Raw genomic sequence first — 20,981 nt, 5'->3', positions numbered from 1 at the left:
AACAGGCCAATCAGGATTCTAGATAATATACAGGCATACCCCACTTTTAAGTACACAATGGGGTTTATTTACTAAAGCTGGAAAGTGCAAAATCAGGCTCACTTCTGCATAGAAACCAATGAGCTTCTAACCCCAGCTTGTTCAATTAAGCTTTTGTAATAAAACATGGAAGCTCATTGGTTTCTATGCAGAAGTGAGCCTGATTTTGCACTTTTAAGCTTTAGTAAATAAACCCCATTGTGTACTTAAAAGTGGGGTATGCCTGTAATAGAAAATTATGCTGCGCTAAAGTGTGCTATATTTTGTAAATCTGTGCTATTCCAGATTTATGCAGATGTATAAATGAAAATCATAAATAAATATGTAAATAAAAAAACACAAATAATATACGTGATCAATACCCCCACTGGGTATACAACAAATGTGATAAAAAAGTGCTCTTAATATTAATATTTAAATGCTGGTGTGAATAAACCTATTAAAGTGCAATTCAATTAAAAGAACATGCCAAAGGTGCATATAATAATATTAAATCAATTCTATATCAAAAAGTGCTTCAGTGCCACACAGTTCTTGTGAAAGAAACAGTTCTTAATAAAACAACTTTATTGTGAAATCCTAAAGATGAATCATATGAAAGTGCTTATGCGTGATGTCCACTGGTGTTGATTATTGGCATGCTCATAACTTCATTTGTGCCGCAGACCATAGGTGTGCGCAGGGGGTGTGCCAGGTGTGCCTGGGCACACCTTAATCACTCTGTGGTGCAGACTTCCCCCACTGCCCAGGCTTCCCCCCCTTGTTGCGCCCCTCCTTTACTCTGCTCTCCCCCAAGCTGCTCTTGGGGGGTGTTTTAGGATGGAGAGCGGGGGAAGGGGCGAATCAATATGTCATTTACCGGCCCCTTCCTTTCCTAAATGCACACACTGTATTTAATGACTGAAGAACTGAAAAACTGTTTAGTATGCTTCAGTTTGTGACTGAACAGGAAGCCACCCAGCACAGAGCACTTCTCATTTATTGACTGGCCGGTGCAGCTGATGCTGCAGAGAATAGCATGTGTGTTTGAGCTTCGGGATGCACACCCTAATGCAATAGTCTGCGCACACCTATGCCGCAGACCATGCATTGGTGCAATCCGTTGACCTTCTAGGTAATATGCTCACCTCAGAGCGTGTGACTCAGCTGTTACACTCAGTCAAAACACACTTTTGAACCACCCCAGGGTTCTGTGCAGGTTACTGGATCCCAGGCTCCAATGCAGTATCTCAAAGGTATATGAGAGAAGAAAACTCAATGGTGTGATATCGTTTAAAATTCATCAAGTATATAAAATACACTCCCTAAATGGGGTACTCACATTTGAAAGGTACGTCAGTGCACTGCTCTATGTGTATAAGTACATCACGCATAAGCACTTTCATATGATTCATTTTTAGGATTTCACGATAAAGTTGTTTTATTAAGAACTGTTTCTGTCACAAGAACTGTGTGGCACTAAAGCACTTTTTGATATGGAATTGATTTAATATTATTAAATGCACCTTTGGCATGTTGGTTTAATTGAATTGTGTATATCTATATGTATGTACATATGCACTTTAATAGTTTTATTCACACCAGCATTTAAATACAACCCCTGGCAAAAATGATGGAATCACCAGTCCCTGAGGATGTCCCTTCAGTTGTTTATTGTTGTAGAAAAAAAGCAGATTACAGACATGGCCAAAAACTAAAGGCATTTCAAATGGCAACTTTCTGGCTTTAAGAAACACTAAAAGAAATCAAGAAAAATAATTGTGGTGGCCAGTAACAGTTAGATTTATAGAACAAGCACAGGTAATAAATTATGGAATCACTCAACTCTGAGGAAAAAATTATGGAATCATGAAAAACAAACAAAATAACACTCCAACACATCACTAGTACTTTGTTGCACCACCTCTGGCTTTTATAACAGCTTGCAGTCTCTGAGGCATTGACTTAATGAGTGATAAACAGTATTCTTCATCAATCTGGCTCCAGCCTTCTCTGATTGCTGTTGCCAAATCTTTGTAGGTTGGAGCCTTGTCATGGATCATTTTCTTTAACTTCCACCACAGATTTTCAATGGGATTGAGATCCGGACTGTTTACAGGCCATGACATTGACCTTATGTGTCTTTCTTCAAGGAATTTTTTCACAGTTTTTGCTCTATGGCAAGATGCATTATCATCTTGATAAATGATTTCATCATCCCCAAACATCCTTTCAATAGATGGGATAAGAAAAGTGTCCAAAATTTCAATGTAAACCTGTGCATTTATTGAAGATTTAATGACAGCCATCTCCCCAGTGCCTTTACCTGACATGCAGCCCCATATCATAATTGACTGTGGAAATTTGCATGTTTTCTTAAGACAGTCGTCTGCATAAATCTCATTGGAATGGCACCAAACAAAAGTTCCAGCATCATCACCTTGCCCAATGCAGATTCGAGATTCATCACTGAATATGACTTTCATCCAATCATCCATAGTCCACGATTGCCTTTCCTTAGCCCATTGTAACCTTGTTTTTTTGTGTTTAGGTGTTATGCCCCGTACACACGGTCGGACTTTGTTCGGACATTCCGACAACAAAATCCTAGGATTTTTTCCGACGGATGTTGGCTCAAACTTGTCTTGCATACACATGGTCACACAAAGTTGTCGGAAAATCCGATCGTTCTAAACGCGGTGATGTAAAACACGTACGTCGGGACTATAAACGGGGCAGTGGCCAATAGCTTTCATCTCTTTATTTATTCTGAGCATGCGTGGCACTTTGTCCGTCGGATTTGTGTACACACGATCGGAATTTCCGACAACAAATTTTGTTGTCGGAAAATTTTATATCCTGCTCTCAAACTTTGTGTGTCGGAAAATCCGATGGAAAATGTGTGATGGAGCCTACACATGGAATTTCCGACAACAAGGTCCTATCACACATTTTCCGTCGGAAAATCCGACCGTGTGTACGGGGCATTAGAGATGGCTTTCTTTTAGCTTTTCTGTATGTAAATCCCATTTCCTTTAGGCGGTTTTTTACAGTTCGGTCACAGATGTTGACTCCAGTTTCCTCCCATTTGTTCCTCATTTGTTTTGTTGTACATTTTCGGTTTTCAAGGCATAAGTTTTCTGTCTTGACGCTTTGATGTCTTCCTTGGTCTACCAGTATGCTTGCCTTTAACCACCTTCCCATGTTGTTTGTATTTGGTCCATGTTTTAGACACAGCCGACTGTGAACAACCAACATCTTGTGCAACACTGCGTGATGATTTACCCTCTTTAACCACTAGACATCCGCGCTATGGCCGAATGACGGCCACAGCGCGGACCTTAATTCCCGGGAGGCTGTCAAATGACGGCCTCCCCTGTGCACACTCCCTGCGCGCGCCCTGCAGGGCACGCGCCCGGCGCGCTGTGACCACCGAGTCACTGAGACTCGGCTGATCACCGATCCGAGTAAGGGGCCGGTCCCGGTGCTTGTTCTATAAATCTAACTGTTACTGGCCACCACAATTATTTTTCTTGATTTCTTTTAGTGTTTCTTAAAGCCAGAAAGTTGCCATTTGAAATGCCTTTAGTTTTTGGCCATGTCTACGATCTGCTTTTTTTCTACAACAATAAACAACTCAAGGAACATCCTCAGGGACTGGTGATTCCATCATTTTTGCCAGGGGTTGTATTATTATTAAGAGCACTTTTTATCACATTTGTTGTATACCCAGTATTATTATATTAGCCAATTGCACAGTATATGAGACGTGTTTAACGCATGCAACTGAGTAGTGACATCTATTTAGCATAAGGTTCATTGTGGCTCGCAGGATTTTTATCCTTTTTTCAGGATTCTAGCTACACTGGTCTGGCAACACTGTGGCCGGTGTGGTGGAGATTGGAGAACTTTGACTAGCACTTTTAGGGCTCATTCCCATGTGAGGTTAGAGGGCAGTAAAACCTTGCAGTTGAGTTAAATTGTATCTTGCACTCTTGATTAACCACTTGTCGACTGCCTACCGCATATTTACTGCGGCAGGACGACTCTATTGCATGAAATCACGTACCTGTATGTGATTTCGTGCAATAGCCACTGGGTGGTGCGTGCGCGCCACCGGAGGCGCGATTGTTGATTGGACACAGGGGATGCCAATCAGCGGGTCCGGTGGACTCGATGTCTGCCGGCCACCCTATGTAAACAAGGCAGATCGCCAAAATTGTCATAAGTGTCAGTTAGGTGTCCAATTTGTCTGCCACAATGTCGCAATCCAGCTAAAAATTGCTGATTACCGCATTATTATTCGCCATTACTAGTAAAAATAAATAAATAAAAATTCCATAAAAATATCCCATCATTTGTAGACGCAATAACCTTTGTGCAAACCAATCAATATACGCTTATTGGGATTTTTTACCAAAAATATGTAGTAGAATACATATTGGCCTAAATTGATGAAGTTCGATTTTTTAAATTTTTTTGTTGGATGTGTTTTATAGCAGAAAGTTAAAAATATTGTTTTTTTTTTTTTTTCTAAATTGTCACTCTTTTTTTGTTTATAGCGCAAAGAATAAAAACTGCAGAGGTGATCAAATACCACCAAAAGAAAGCTATAATTGTGGGAAACAAAAGGACATCAATTTTATTTGGCTACAGCGTCGCACAACTGCACAATTGTCAGTTAAAGTAACGCAGTGCAGTATCGCAAAAAATGGCCTGGTCATTAAGGGGGTAAAACCTTCCGTGGGTCAAGGTTGTTAATACAAATATTACACTATTGGTATATCTTGCCTGCTTATTTGTGAGCTTTTGCTTGCCACAGCTCATATTGATATATAACATTGGGGAGACTGTGTTTGCTGCATTATTTGTAGCATTTGTTTCTAGTGAGTGTCCATTTCAGTGGGTGATGGTATGTGCACATACATAAGAAGATTTCACATCAATTTAGACTTGGTGATGGAAAATTTTTTTTTGTGTGCACCTGTGGATGTACTTTAATTTAAATTACTTTCTATATTTCTGTATACAGTACAGTATATATATATATATATATATATACATATATATATATATATATATATATATATATATATATATATATATATATATATATATAGAGAGAGAGAGAGAGAGAGAGAGAGAGAGAGAGTTACACTGTAGATTTTGAGGATGCTATAATTTTCACCTTATGATTTATTTTTTGAAGTTTTAAGTGTTGCACTTAAAGTGTTGCACTACTGATGAGGCTGTACTGATGGGCATGATGTGCATGGATGAGGTTGTACTGAGTAGGCTGAACTGATGAGGCCAAGCCTAGTCTACTGGTACATGGTTGCCCCAGGAATGCCATATTCACTGGTCTGTAAACACAGGAGGCTGAAGAAAGGAAGAACAAAAAAATTCCTGTGGTTCCAGGAGTGGAATTGTTCGCAGGGGTTGGATGGAACTGGTTATTTGCAGAAACATAAGAAGTTAAATGTGCAGGTGAGACTGTTCAAGCGGCAGGCAGAGACTTTGTCAGCAAACAGGCAGTCTATGCAACAGGCTGAATTGTGGTCAATAAACAGTGTGAGGTCAGAAGACAGTAAAACCTTGCAATTGAGTTAAATTGTATCTTGCACTCATGATTAAAGTGGATGTAAACCCGAAAACTTTTTTCATTTTTTTGATGTCATAATGTAGAGTATAGGATTTCCTATCATTTCAGCCCAGTCTTGCCACAAAGAGTTAATCCAGCTCTGAGCAATCCTCTTTTATTGTTCAGTGAGATAAAACTTGACAAACAGAGAAAAACTTTGTCAAATCCTCCCCCTTGCTGTGAGTGACAGCTGATTTACAATAATTGTTTACAATACATTATTTTTTTTAATTCCCACCCCCACTCCTTTCTTCAGCAGCTCTGCAAAGATTGGCTGTTCCACACCTCAGCATGATTTGGCATGCTGAAGTCATGTGGTTTCTTTCCTGTCTTATCACTGGATGATAGAGAACAGAAGTTCAGTGTAAGAAATACACAGGAGAAAATGCATATTGACAAGGGGAGTGTAGAGGTGGGCGGGGAGTCTACTGACATCACAACTCCACCCACTGAGCTCCAGACAACAGACACACCCACAGAATCTGCAGTTTTTCGGGTCTCATAACAGACAGAGGGGAGACATTTGACAGGTAAAGATACATGCAGGAGGCATGTATATCCTTATAGTTAACCCCTATGGCAGTAGTTTAGAAAGGATGGCATTGGGTTTACATCCACTTTAATACAAATATTACCTTATTGGTATATCTTGTCTGCTTATTTGTGAGCTTTTGCTTGCCACGGCCCATATTGATATACAACATTGGGGAGACTGTGAGCTGATGTGGACTGCATTTTTTGATGACCTTTATGCTTTGTTTGCTGAATTATTTGTAGAATTTGTTTCTGGTGAGTGTCCATTGCAGTAGGTGATGGCGTGTACACATATTTCACATCAATTTAGACTTGGTGATGGAAGATTTTTTTTTGTGCACATGTGGAAGTACTTTATTTTTAATTACATGCTATATGTCTGTATACAGTACAGTATGTATAGAGAGAGAGTTACACTGGAGATTTTGAGGATCTATCATTTTCACCTTATGATTTATTTTTTGAAGTTTTAAGTGTTGCACTTAAAGTGTTGCACCACTGATGAGGCTGCACTGATGAGGCAGCACTGATGGCACTGATAAGATGCACTGATGGGCACTGATAATGATCAGTGCCCTGATTATCAGTGTAAACAACGTACTCAATATGTCCTTACAGACTTGCCCTGACAAACTTGCTCTCGTTTACTCACACAGACACAGCATGTGAGAAAAACAAGCATATATTTAATGTTTCTGAATAAGCCATCTCATTAGGGTACACAGCTTGATACTTTAATAATGTTAAAATGATATATTTCTTTGGGCATCCCCAATCACTGGTGTAGCAACCAGCAAGACATAATATTACTAGTGGGAAGCAGGCAATACGTTGCACCCATTGCCCAAAGCAGAGGCGTTCAGAAGGCGTACAGGTGACAGAATTGCCTGCATTAAAAAAAAAAAAGATGTTAATCCATACAACATTGAAATATCTTGTTGATGATGTTAATGTTGGTTTCTTCTTCTTTCATGTGGCTAGTTAGTTACCACAAACTCAGGAGACATTTTCCCAACCTCCTTTCTCTATTTGCTTACTGTATGGTAGTATTATGTAAAAGTGGAGCAATATGGTGTTCCCAAATTCCCACATTACCAAAGATGATTGCAAGCAATTGACTGAAACACAGTGAGAGGGAGGTATCTAGATAGGGCACACATTTATTCTTTGTTATTTTTCCTACCATGTACAGCTGTAAAGGGAAAATCCAATAGTTAATGCAGGAAGGTCCCTCCTTTTAGTCAGATCATTTTTTCACTGATATGTCTACAGTAGTTGAGCAACTCATCCAGTGTTAAATCTGTAATGGTGTTTAAAAGCATGTTTGCCACCTAGATTATCACTCTTATTATCTAGATTATCAATCTACTTTATGCAGTAAAACAAAGCTACCTTACTCTAGATGCTAGAATAAAGCACAAATCACATATCACATATTTATGCAGGCAATATTTAAAAAACATCATTTTTTTAATGATTATATAAATATTGTATTTTTTTTGTATATTCCTTAACAATCTTACTGGAGAGAGTGGGTCAATGTTTAAGTAAATTGCCTATGTATTTGTTTACATATGTAGCAGGCATGTTGTAATGCAATTTCTCCTTTTGGCCACAAAATGGAGACAGAGAGATGCTGACTTGTCCTTCCAGAAAACTCAGAGACACAAAGCACACTGGGAAAAAGGAGCGTTTCAGGAAGTGCTGAGGTAAATGAGGAAAGGGAAGTGCTGAGGTGAGAGGAAATAGAGAGAAAGAGGTTTTCCACACAGCACTACAGAGAGAATGCTGAAAGAAGATCCGAGGAGGGCTGTCTGAGGAGAGTGGTCTGAGGTACCAGCAACTGATTGAGGGGAGAGACACACGCTGACACCAGGGACTGTGTGACCCAACAGAGGGAGCAAAAAGCCATGTTTCTCCTGAGACTACCAGGGAGAGTTACCGTGAGGAGAGGGGATAGAGGACAGGAATGGTGAGGTGATGGGACTGTGCAGTGGAACTCCATCTAAGAAAGAAAGGGCCACACTGTCTACCACCATCTGAGAGAGAGAGAGAGATACGCTTTTCCTGAGACTGCTGCCAAGAGACTGAGGATAAAGGAGCCAGGAACAGTGTCACCCACATGGTCCTCCACCGTTCAGCCCAGGGACCCTGCTCAGCAACTCAGCACCATCTATCCCAGCGGAGACAACACAAACAATGCTTTGGGGATCACAAGTCCCATCCAGGTGTCCTGTTGATCATTGTCCCATCACTCTGCCAGTTCAGCTACCAGCCATCCTGATCAGCCGACAGCAGGTGTTCCAGTGCCTTACAACATTGCCAGGAGCCTGAACCACCATTCGGGACTTCCGTTGTGTCATCACCCAAAGGATTGGTGAGCAGTAGGGATGAGTTTGATGTTCGGGTCGAACATGAGTTCATCTCGAACATCGTGTTTTCGCCGTTATCTGAAGAATGAATATTATGGGGTGTTCGCAGGAAATTTGAGCGCCCGCAGAACGCCCCATAATGCACTGTGAGATCGCAGTGCATTGCTGTATGATGATTGGCCAAAGCATGCATCTGACCTGTATGCTTTGGCCAATTCCAACACCCTCTGCTAAGAGAGCCATAATTGGCCAAAGGCAGAGAGTCGGCCTAATATATACAGGGATGGGCCGAACTCCCCCCCCCCCCGTTCGGTTCGCACCAGAACATGCGAACAGGCAAAACATTTGTTCGAACACGCGAACATCTTTAAAGTCTATGGGACACGAACATGAAAAATCAAAAGTGCTCATTTTAAAGGCTATTATGCATGGTATTGTCTTAAAAAGTGTTTGGGGACATTTAAAACTACTCGCGGCTATAATGAATTGTCGGTCTGGCAATACACATAAAAGTTCATTGATAAAAATGGCATGGGATTCCCCCACAGGGGAACCCCGAACCAATATTAAAAAAAAAAAAAAAATGCACGGGGGTCCCCCCAAATTCCATACCAGGCCCTTCAGGTATGGTATGGATATTAAGGTGAACTCTGCGCCAAAATTTTTAAAAAATGGTATGGGGGTCCCCCTCAAAAATCCATGCCAGACCCTTATTGGAGCACGCAACCTGGCAGGCCACAGGAAAAGAGGGGGGGATGAGAGAGCGCCCCCCTCCTGAACTGTACCAGGTCACATGCCCTCAACATTGGGAGGGTGCTTTGGGGTAGCCCCCTCAAAGCACCTTGTCCCCATGTTAATGGGGAGAAGGGCCTCATCCCCACAACCCTTGCCCGGTGGTTGTGGGGGTCTGCTGGTGGGGGTTGATCAGAATCTGGAAGCCCCCTTTAACAAGGGGACCCCCAGATTCCGATCCCCCCTGTGTGAATTGGTAATGGGGTACAAATGTACCCCTACCATTTCACAAAAAAGTGTCAAAATAGTTAAAAAAAGACAATAGACGGTTTTTGACATCTCCTTTATTAATGTCTTCTTCTTTCCCCACTTCTTCTTCCATCTTCTTCTGGTCTTCCTTCTGTGTTCTTCTTCTTCCTCCATCTTGTTCTTCCCTGACTTCTTCCTCTATCTTCCTCCGCTTCTTCCTCCGGTCTTCTCGTCCTGTATCTTCCAGATTCCGATATGCCCCCCCGCCCACAGACCCCCACAACCACCGAGCAAGGGTTGTGGGGATGGGGCCCTTCTCCCCATTAACATGGGGACAAGGTGTTTTGGGGGGCTACCCCAAAGCACCCTCCCAATGTTGAGGGCATGTGGCCTGGTACAGGTCAGGAGTGGGGGTGCTCTCTCATCTCCCCTCTTTTCCTGCGGCCTGCCAGGTTGCGTGCTCGGATAAGGGTCTGGCATGGATTTTTGAGCGGGACCCCATGCCATTTTTTTTAAATTTATGCGCGGGGTTCCCCTTAATATCCATACCATACCTGAAGGGCCTGGTATGGAATTTGGGGGGACCCCCATGCATTTTTTTTTAAATTTTGGTTTGGTTCCCCCTGTGGGGGAATCCCATGCCATTTTTATCAATGAACCATTATGTGTATTGCCAGACCGACAATTCATTATAGCCGTGAGTAGTTTTAAATGACTTTTTTTCCTTTAGAAATGTAATTTTGCTGTCAGACTGTTCTAAAGTTGGGAAACATGTGCCACTTTACAGGCATACTTTAGACCCCCCCAGGTATGAAATTTAAAGGAATATTACACTTTTATTGTTTAGGTAGGGTTTCGTTGACATTTCTACATTTCATGCATCACCATTTGCTAGATATTATGTGTTGCCCGAACCCCGATACGGAACTTACGAGTCATTCGTTAAAAAGCCCTGTATGTAGCCGTAGCACTCAGCCACCGATTCATGCCTCTATCATTTCTAAACATTTCATTCATTTTTACATACCTTACTCTGATTCGAATCCAGTTGTTCTTGTCTCATGTTTCATACCATGCTTCGCAGTCCGGTTCGTTATCAGTCGCAATTACGGCACACCGATTCATGCCTCTATCATAGCTTATCATTTCAATCATTTCACTGTCATGTACCGTGCTCCGATTCAAATCTAGTCACATCCGATGGACCGATTCGTCCCTGTGTGCCCAAGATGTTTTTAGGCCTCATTTCACTACATGCTCCAGAGTCTGGTCGTTGTCAGTCGCAGTTTGCGCCTCACCGATTTATGCCTCTGTCATGGGAAATCATTTTACTGTCACGTATCACGCTCCAATTCGAATCCAGTCGCATCCGTGATGCACCGATTCATTCCAGCGTGCCCCAGGTAATTTTTCAGCCTCATTTCAGTACATGCTCCAGTGTCTGGTTCGTTGTCAGTCGCAGTTTGCGGCTCACCATTTTGTGCCTCTGTCATGGCAAATCATTTCACTGTCACATATTACGTTCCAGAACTATTCCAGTCGCATCCACGATGCACCGATTCGTTCCGGCGTGCCCCAGGTATTTTCGGCCTCATTTCAGTACATGCTCCAGAGTCCAGTTCATTGTCAGTCGCAGTCTCGGCACGACCAATTCATGCCTCTGTCATGGCAAACATTTAATTCATTTCACTGTCACGTACCGCATTCCGATTCAAATCCAATGGCATCCACGATGCATCGATTCGTCCCGGTGTGCCCCAGTTGGCTTGGCCTCCTTTCATTCCGTGCTCCACAGTTCGACTTGTTGCTTGTCGCAGTTGCGGCACACCGATTCGTGCCTCTGTCATGGCAAACCATTTCATTCATTTCATCATTTCACTTATTTCACTGTCACAGTCGCGGCATACCGATTCATGTGTATATCACGGCAAAACATTTAACTCACTTCATTACACACACTTGTCGCTTGAGTCAAATCCACTCAAATCAACAATGCATCTATCCACACCCATCATTTCAGCCTTACAGGTATCGTTCGCATGTTGCCTATCATGCCCCCCCAGGTCCGGCAGTCACTTCATATCGAATCCTTTGTGCATTTTCTATTTTCTTAAACACAGCTCCATGGATGTTCGACCTCTGACACCTCTACGATACAAAAAAAACACACCTTGTCTTCCTTCGAAGTTCAGTCAGGGTCTCGATTAATTCGTTAAAACCTTCGCCTCACTGCTACTTCCCCTTATAGTCGCACAATCCGATTCATGTTGGTTTCATTTCATACACTTTACAGCCGATTCGTATCAGGATCCATTACATACAATTTACAAAAGATTCGTATCGGTTTCATTTCATACACGCTACAGCCCGATTCAAATCCAGATGCATCGGCGGCACAACGATTCGTATAGGATCTACTTCATACTCTCCTCAGTCCGATTTATCGGATTAATTTCATACACTCTACAACTGGTTCGTATCAGATTAATTTCATACAACCGATTCGTATGAGACTCATTTCATACTTACAACCAATTCATATTGGATTAATTTCATACACATCCAAGCACAACTTCTTGCAATCATTGCAAGCACGCATCCAATCACATCTTCTTGCAATTGTTGCAAGCACGCATCCAAGCATAACTTGTTGCAATTGTTGCAAAAACACATCCAAGCACAACTTCTTGCAATCGTTGCAAGCACGCATCCAAGCATAACTTCATGCAATCATTGCAAGCACACATCCAAGCACAACTTCTTGCAATCATTGCAAGCATGCATCTAAGCATAACTTCTTGCAATTGTTGCAAGCACGCATCCAAACATAACTTCTTGCAATCGCTGCAAGCACACATCCAAGCATAACTTCTTGCAATCATTGCAAGCACGCATCCAGTCACAACTTCTTGCAATCGTTGCAAGCACGCATCCAAGCATAACTCCTTGCAATTGTTGCAAACATGCATTCAAGCACGACTCTTGTAGTTTTCGCAAGCACATGCAGTAATACGAACTGCTAACAGTCACTACAAACACATCTCCAGTGACATAAACTCCCTTGCAATCGTTGCAAGCACACATTTAACCACTTCAATACAGAGCAATTATACACCTTCCTGCCCAGACCAATTTTCAGCTTTCAGTGCTGTCGCAGTTTGAATGACAATTGCGCGGTCATCCATCACTGTACCCAAACTAGATTTTTATCATTTTGTTCCCACAAATAGAGGTTTCTTTTGGTGGTATTTGATCACCTCTGCGGTTTTTATTTTTTGCTAAACAAATAAAAAAAGACTGTAAATTTTTTAAAAAATGAAAGTTTTGCTTTTGTCTCTGTTATAAAATTTTGTAAATAACTAAGTTTCCTCTTTCACTGATGGGCACTGATAAGGCGGCACTGACAGGCATTGATAAGGTGACACCGATGAGGTGGCACCAATGAGTGGGCACTGAAGGGCACTGGCAATGGGCACTGATATGCAGCACTGATGGGCACTCATGGGTGGCACTGGTGGGCACTGAAAGGCTGCAAAAATGGGTTCTTATGGGTGGCACTGATAGGCGGCACTGCTGGCCACTAATGGGCACTGATAGGCGGCACTGCTGGGCATTGATACGTGGCACTGATGGGCACTGATATGCGGCACTGATAGGCATCCCTGGTGGCACTGGCAGTGGTAGGCATTGTGTGTGGGCTCTGATGGGCAGCTGCTGGGCACAGATTAGTATTTCCCTGGGGGTCTAGGGGGGCATACCTGGTGGTCCAGTGTGGATGGCCATCCTGGTGGTCCTGGGCGGGATCCGAAGGGGGCTGTGCTCATAAACAATCAGCACAGACTCCCCCTGTCAGGAGAGCAGCTGATCGGCTCTCCTCTACTCGCGTCTGTCAGACGCGAGTGAGGAAAAGCCGATCACCGGCTCTTCCTATTTACATTGTGATCAGCCGTGATTCGACACGGCTGATCACGTGGTAAAGAGTCTCCTTCAGAGACTCTTTACCTAGATCGGAGTTGCGGTGTGTCAGACTGACACACTGCAACAACGGTCACCACAATGCGCGCCCCCGAGGGTGCGCAGCGGCTTAATATCCTGAGGACATCATATGATGCCCAGTCAGGTTATTGAAACCACTTTGCCACATCATTCTGCTATATGGCGGGTGGCAAGTGGTTAAGCACAACTCTTGCAATCGTTGCAAGGCACGCAACCTACCATAACTTCTTGCAATCGTTGCAAGCACATTCCCAGTGGCACACAAACAGCCACATATCATTTTCAGTGGCACTTAATTGGCCACGAGCCCCTCACCATTTGCTGTCTGTCATTTCTCCCTTAGGACAGTTGAGTTTAGCTTCCGTCCTGCACCAGGTATCGTATTGCCACACGCAGCTGACTTCTTCTTGTAACACTATCAGGCTATAGCTAGCCAGCATCCAGCATTTCCTGTCCTTACAGGACCCTGGAGAGCCGTCTGTGTTTACATGGCATCCAGAAGCATCAGCCCATAGCCAACAGCAAACGTTTGCCCATCACAACTGCCATCTTTAGGGACATGTCAAAAATCCTCACACATTCCCCAGTCTAGTCATCCAAGCGGCCATCTACCTGGCCCTTTACAGTTTTCTACAGCCTAGCGAATTCATCTTTAGTGGCACTGGCAGCCAGGTACTATATAGACACTACCTGACTCGTTTTTAAAACCATTACGTCCTTCAGGTTGCGGTCTCCAAAACTCAACAATCCGGACCCCAGGTCTACATTAACCTCTTTCAAACTAACATCTCCATGCAGGCCAGCCTCCCCCTTGACAAGCTGACCCCCATTAGGTCAGTTCTCCAAGACTTCACCCATACACGGGGGTGTACTAAGAAGCAGCTTCAGTCTCTCTTGAGAATGCTCAATTCTGCAATATGGGTCATTTCCCAGGGTCGATCTTTGTGTCACGCCTCCTGGTCTGTCTCTCCCAGACGCAGGACCCCGATCAGATCCTTATTTAGATACCGTGGCAGTAGCGGACCTATCAATGTGGGAGGGTTCCATAATATGTGGAACGGTATATCAATGTTTATACCGTCAATATCGCCCCTATCACCCCAGGTAGTGACAGATGCTGCAGCCTCCACAGGCTTCGCTACAATTTTTGGCCACCATTGGTTTACAGGACCATGGCCTCCAGAGACACCCCTAAATATACTTAGCCGGTGTCCAGCACTTTCTGGCCTTACCAGATCCCCAAAACCATCTTTAGTCGCATCCCATATGTTCCGAGCCATCTTACGCGGCATCCAAAACGACAATCTACGAGCAAGGCCAAACGTCTACCTATAACAAATGCCATCTTCCGGGACATGTCTACTATCCTTGCTAGTTCGCCATTTGGCCTTCTCCCCAGCCTGGTCGTACAAGCGGCCATCTACCTAGCTTACTACGGGTTCTTGCGGCCTAGCAAATTTACTCACAGCAACCCCGCCGGCCAAGTTTTGCATGGATGTCACCTGGCTTGCTACCAAGACCATTTCATCCTTCACCTTGCAGTATCTAAAACCCAGCAATCAGGCTCCAGGGTAGACATTCACCTATAGAACAAACAATGTCTGGTGTCCGGAACCATACTCGACTGCCTACTGTCACTCCTATCAGAACAATCAAACTCTAGTCCCCTACTACCTTTTCCGACCAAACCCTTGAGTGCCTGCCAGTTCATCAAACATGTGAGGATTCTTCTTCGCAACCTACACCTCAACCCCAGTCAGTACTCCGATCACTCTTTCCGTATCTGAGCAGCCTCGACCGCGTCTCGGCATGAGGTCCCAGTTCATGTCATTAAGACACTAGGCAGGTGGAAGTCTGCCTGCTTTGCCCAGTACATCCCCAATCCTCAGGTGGAAATGGCACAAGCATTTACCAAACTTGCTCAATGAATAACACTGAAAACTAATAAAACTACACCCCTACCTGAATGTTTTTGCCCCCTTATTTTGGCATATCGTCCATCAGACCAGGGGACACTTCAGGTCCATTTCATGTTGTAAGTCTTATGATAAGTCTATCTGCCCTTTTTCAGGGCATTTCTCCTCACAAAATATTAATTTCTAATCTTGGGTATGCCCCCTTATTTTGGCATACCGTCCATCAGACCAGGGCACACTTCAGGTCCATTTCATATTGTAAGTCTATCTTGTTCATATCCGTATCAGCCATAGGGCATCACCCACAAATATATATATATATATATATATATATATATATATATATATATATATATATATATATATATATAGTCAGTCTAATATATATATATATATATATATATATATATATATATATATATATATATATATATATATATATATACTCTGCAGCATCCAGTCAGTGTAGCCTAGATCTACATTCTACAGTGCATTCCGTGGTGTGTACTATTTGTAATCTACTTCAGGCGGTGTATTTGATATATATATATATATATATATATATATATATATATATATATATATATATATATATATATATATATATATATATATATATGACAGTCTAGTAATGCAGCTTCCATTGTAGCCTATATCTACAGTGCATTCCATGCTGTACTGTTTCTACTACTTTTCTGGTGGAGTACACAGTACACAATACAGTGCAGTCTTAGTGAAATTGCTACTACTTTTCTGGTGGTGTACACATTACACAATATAGTGCAGCCGTAGTACAGTTGCTACTACTTTTCTGGTGGTGTACACAGTACACAATACAGTGCAACCGTAGTGCAGTTGCTACTACTTTTCTGGTGGTGTACACATTACACAATACAGTGCAGCCATAGTGCAGTTGCTACTACACTTCTGCTGGTGTACACAGTGAACAATACAGTGCAACTGTAGTGCAGTTGCTACTACTTTTCTGGTGGTGTGCACAGTACACAATACAGTGCAATCGTAGTGAAATTGCTACTACTTTTCTGGTGGTGTACACATTACACAATATAGTGCAGCCGTAGTGCAGTTGCTACTACTTTTCTGGTGGTGTACACAGTACACAATACAGTGCAACCGTAGTGCAGTTGCTACTACTTTTCTGGTGGTGTACACATTACACAATACAGTGCAGCCATAGTGCAGTTGCTGCTACACTTCTGCTGGTGTACACAGTGAACAATACAGTGCAACTGTAGTGCAGTTGCTACTACTTTTCTGGTGGTGTGCACAGTACACAATACAGTGCAATCGTAGTGCAGTTGCTACTACTTTTCTGGTGGTGTACACATTACACAGTACAGTGCAGCCATACTGCAGTTCCTACTACACTTCTGGTGGTTTACACAGTAAACAATACAGTGCAACCGTAGTGCAGGCCTACTACTTTTCTGGTGGTGTACACAGTACACAATATAGTTCAGTGTGGTGTTGCAAAACAAAATATACATCATGTCCAGAAGGCCACCAAGGAAAGGCAGATACTCACAGGCCGCTAAAAGAGGGAAAGCAGGCTCTGTGTCTACAATCAACAGTGCTGGTCGTGGACATGGTGCATCTTCTGCAGGTGGCAGACTTGTCCTTTTTTTCTGCTGCTGGGCGTGTTATTGAGCCAGAACATGCAGAAGAGTTGGTGGAGTGGATAACAAAGCCGTCCTTTTCCTCCTCATCCTCTATCACCCAGGCTCATGGGTAGTTTGCCTTCAAATGCAGCTGCCAAAGTCACCTATCCCACCGGTTCCTTGTCCACAGTCACTCCTTCCGTAGCCCCACTATCATGCACGGAGGAGTCCCCCGAACTATTCAACCACAGTGTCTGGTACATGCTGATGGAGGATGTGCAGTGATTGGAAGGCTCCAATGTTGGCTCTCAGGTTGAGGAAGGGAGTAGCATGAGCCTAGAGAGAGGGGTGCCCAAGAAGGACAAGAAACTGGTAGTCATGTTCCCCCAGCCACAGCATACTGCCAAATTTGCTCCAGTGATGAGTAGGGAGGGGGTGATGAGGTCACTGACTCTACTTGGGTACCTGATAGAAGAGAGGGGGAGGAGGAGGCACAACTCCAATGAGGCAGGATGTCCTCTAGGGGGCAGTTTAAGGACAGCCACCCTCTGCATCACACCGCAGAGATCCGCAGGTGCAGGGCGCTGGTGACTCCCCGCTGATTTTGAAAAGTTCCTTGGTGTGGGCCTTTTTTGACACGTGTGCAGCAGATCGCACCGTTGCTGTTTGCAACCTATGTCTGAAGCAGATCAAGCATGGCCAGAACAGCAGCCGCTTGGGCACCACATGCTTGACCAGTCATATGACGACCTCCCATGCAGTCTGTTGGCAACAGCACTTGAAAGACCCACATCAAAGAAAAAGGCAGACTTCTCCTTGCTCCTCATCTGGGACCTCCAACCCCACTATACTTCCAGTCCTCTCAAAAACCTGCACTGATAGGAAAGAAGGTATAGCAATAGGTGTCTCAAGTACTTGCAGCCAATCTGCTATCAGTACACCTCCATCTGATTTTAGCAGGCAAATTTCCCTACCTCAGTTGCTAAAGCATAAAAAGAAATTCGGTCCCAGCCATCCACATGCTCAGCATCTGAATGTTAGCTTGGCCGGATTGCTAGCATTGCAACTGCTGCCTTTTCAGCTGGTAGACTCTGCCCCCTTTCGTGAATTTAGGTGAGAGTCTACATCTTTGCTTGAGAAATAATTGTGTAACGAGTGCAACTTAAACGAATCCTGCAATAAGAATAGGGTCGAGGTCGAGCTGTGACCCCACTTAACCTTAGAGCCTTTGCGCTGTAGGAGAGCATAATTGTGAGCCTCTATGTATAGGAATTACTAGTAAGGTTACAATTTAATTGAGTCAGTAAGATAAAAGGACATAGTTAACCTATGGGGAGGAGGTTAAAGCTTGGTTCACCTATAGGGTTAGTTGAATTAGCTAGGAACACACCAAGGAACATTCCACTGCAGCAAATTTTGTAGCACATATATTCAAACTGATTGTTATTTAACAAAAAATAACATAAACATAAAATGTTCACAGCATATCATAACAATACTGATGGCATTTGCACAAAGAAAATGAATTAAAGCCTTATTGGTATACACAGGGCCTCATTAATATAGTATCATGCCTTTAAAATGGAGGCTCAACTAAACAAATGTTCTCAAGTCTAACACACAACATTTTTTTAATGAGGAATACACTCAGAAAACTGATTCTGATTTAATGCCTTTGAAAAGTAGAAATTTCTCATGTGTATTTAAAATTCAAAGAGAATACACTATACACTGTAGGAATATATCATAAGATTTGAATGATGTGTCTAGATTGGATATTGCATGCAGAAATTCAAAGCAAGTCACTGGTGAATTTCAAGAGATACAGTATCAAGTTAAAGCCCTGTTTTAAAATGTTCAGAAACCTACGTGCACCCTGGTACTGAATACCACTTAAGTCTTAATAATGTTCAATCCTCTCCACTATCACTGACCGCATGGACCAGTATCGACCTCAACAAACATTTCAAAGTATTACAGAATGATATTTGCTCCCAATCTTTACGCAATGCCTCACAATCACAAATCATGTCCAAAATAAACATCAAACCTATTAAAATATATCACATTGAGCAGTGTACAAGTATGATTTTGATCCCTACCAGTATTACTTCTCTGTTCTCACAGTGTGTATTAAGAATTTTATCCTTAAAACCTATTCTGCTATTGATTAACTTTGTAATAAACCCTAACCAGTTACTAGGCTTAGAATGGATATATGATTCAAGAATATATCAATCCAAAATGTTTTACTTTATTCTGGATGGAGAAGAGAAAGTTTAAAACTGCTATTTTGTTCTTGCCATCTGAGTCTTATCAGGTATATTTCTATTCACTCAACAGGAAGTGAGAGGATGTCTTTCCAATGTGAGGGAATTCCCCTCCTAAAGAGTTGTTCACAGGAACAAATGTCCCCAATAGAAGATTTCCTCTCTATTACTGTTTTGGTGACAAACTCAAAATTTAAAAAATAACCCTTATTTTTAGTACATCTCCCTATTGGGGACTTGGGACGAGCTTTGAGTTTGACTCGAAACATCGCGTATTTGTCCATTCACCGAACAACAAATTTTATGGGGCGTTTGCAGCAAATTCAAGAGCCGCATAATGCACTGCAAGACCACAGTGCATTGCTGTATGATGATTGGCCAAAGCATACACCTGACCTGCATGCTTTTGCCAATAACAGCATGCTCCTCAGTGAAAGCCATAATTGGCCAAAGGCAGGGTGACTTTGGCCAATCATAGCTCAGGGGGACCAAGTCCACGCCCCACACTATATAAGGCTGCTTACACAGTGCCCGTATAGTGTGTTACAGTGGATGGAGATAGAGAGATTGAGCTAGCTAGATTAGACAAGCAGGTTAGTTAGTGGCAGTGTATTTTAGATATATACAGGGGGTCCCCTACTTACAAATATCCGACTTACAAACGACTCAAACTTACAAACGGAGGGAGACAACAGAAAGTGAGAGGAAATCTACCACTAGGAACGGAAATTCACTCCTGGGTATATGGGAAAAAGGTGTCTCCACTGATGCTTTATCACCAATCCTTGTTTTCCTAACAACCCAAAATTTTCAAAATCCAATTGTCATTGGGACAGAAAGTGAGGTGAAATCTTCTGAACAGGGGCACAGACAGCAAAACAAATGTTACAGGGGTGATAACCCTTCCCTATGCTATTCAAAAGCTTAAAAATAGATCTCTTTGCCTAGAGCTACACTTAAAGAATGTACCTGTTTCGACTTACAAACAGACTCAACTTAAGAACAAATCTACAGTCCCTATCTTGTTTGTAACCCGGGGACTGCCTGTATATATACATATATATATATATATATATATATATATATACACACATACATACATTCAGACTAGTATAATATATATATATATATATATATATATATATATATATATATATATATATATATTATAACATTGTTGGTTGTTTAGCTCAAGTGTAGCGTTTACCAGTGAGCGGAGTCCATGCAAGTTGTGCCATTTAATGGCTTGTTGGCGTTTATTAAAGAAAAAAGAAAACAAGTTCAATAACAGAAGAATTGCCCACACAGGGGTTTCAGCTTTCCACAGCAACAATGTAAGTTAAACGGAAAATAACAAGCCACTCTTTAGCAGCACTGCTGCTCCGGCTTGTGCTTCAGCCCTCTTGGCTCTGTAACGGAGTTCCTGTACACCTCAGCACTCTTTTCCAGCTTCCTTGCTGTTCCAGTCCACAGGCTTGGACCCTCTCTCTGCTCTGACAGATGGAACTGCGCAGACACGCACACTTCTCCCTTGCTCGCCTGGACTCCTTGGGAGGGTGGAGCTCAGAACCCTGGTCCTGGCTCTGCTATAAGCCCAGGACCCACCTGCACAATCAACAAGCCAGACTCCTGGC

Source organism: Aquarana catesbeiana, linkage group LG11, assembly GCF_042186555.1.
Source record: "Aquarana catesbeiana isolate 2022-GZ linkage group LG11, ASM4218655v1, whole genome shotgun sequence".
In the NCBI taxonomy this organism is placed as follows: domain Eukaryota; kingdom Metazoa; phylum Chordata; class Amphibia; order Anura; family Ranidae; genus Aquarana; species Aquarana catesbeiana.
Note: the sequence above shows the minus strand (reverse complement) of the source record.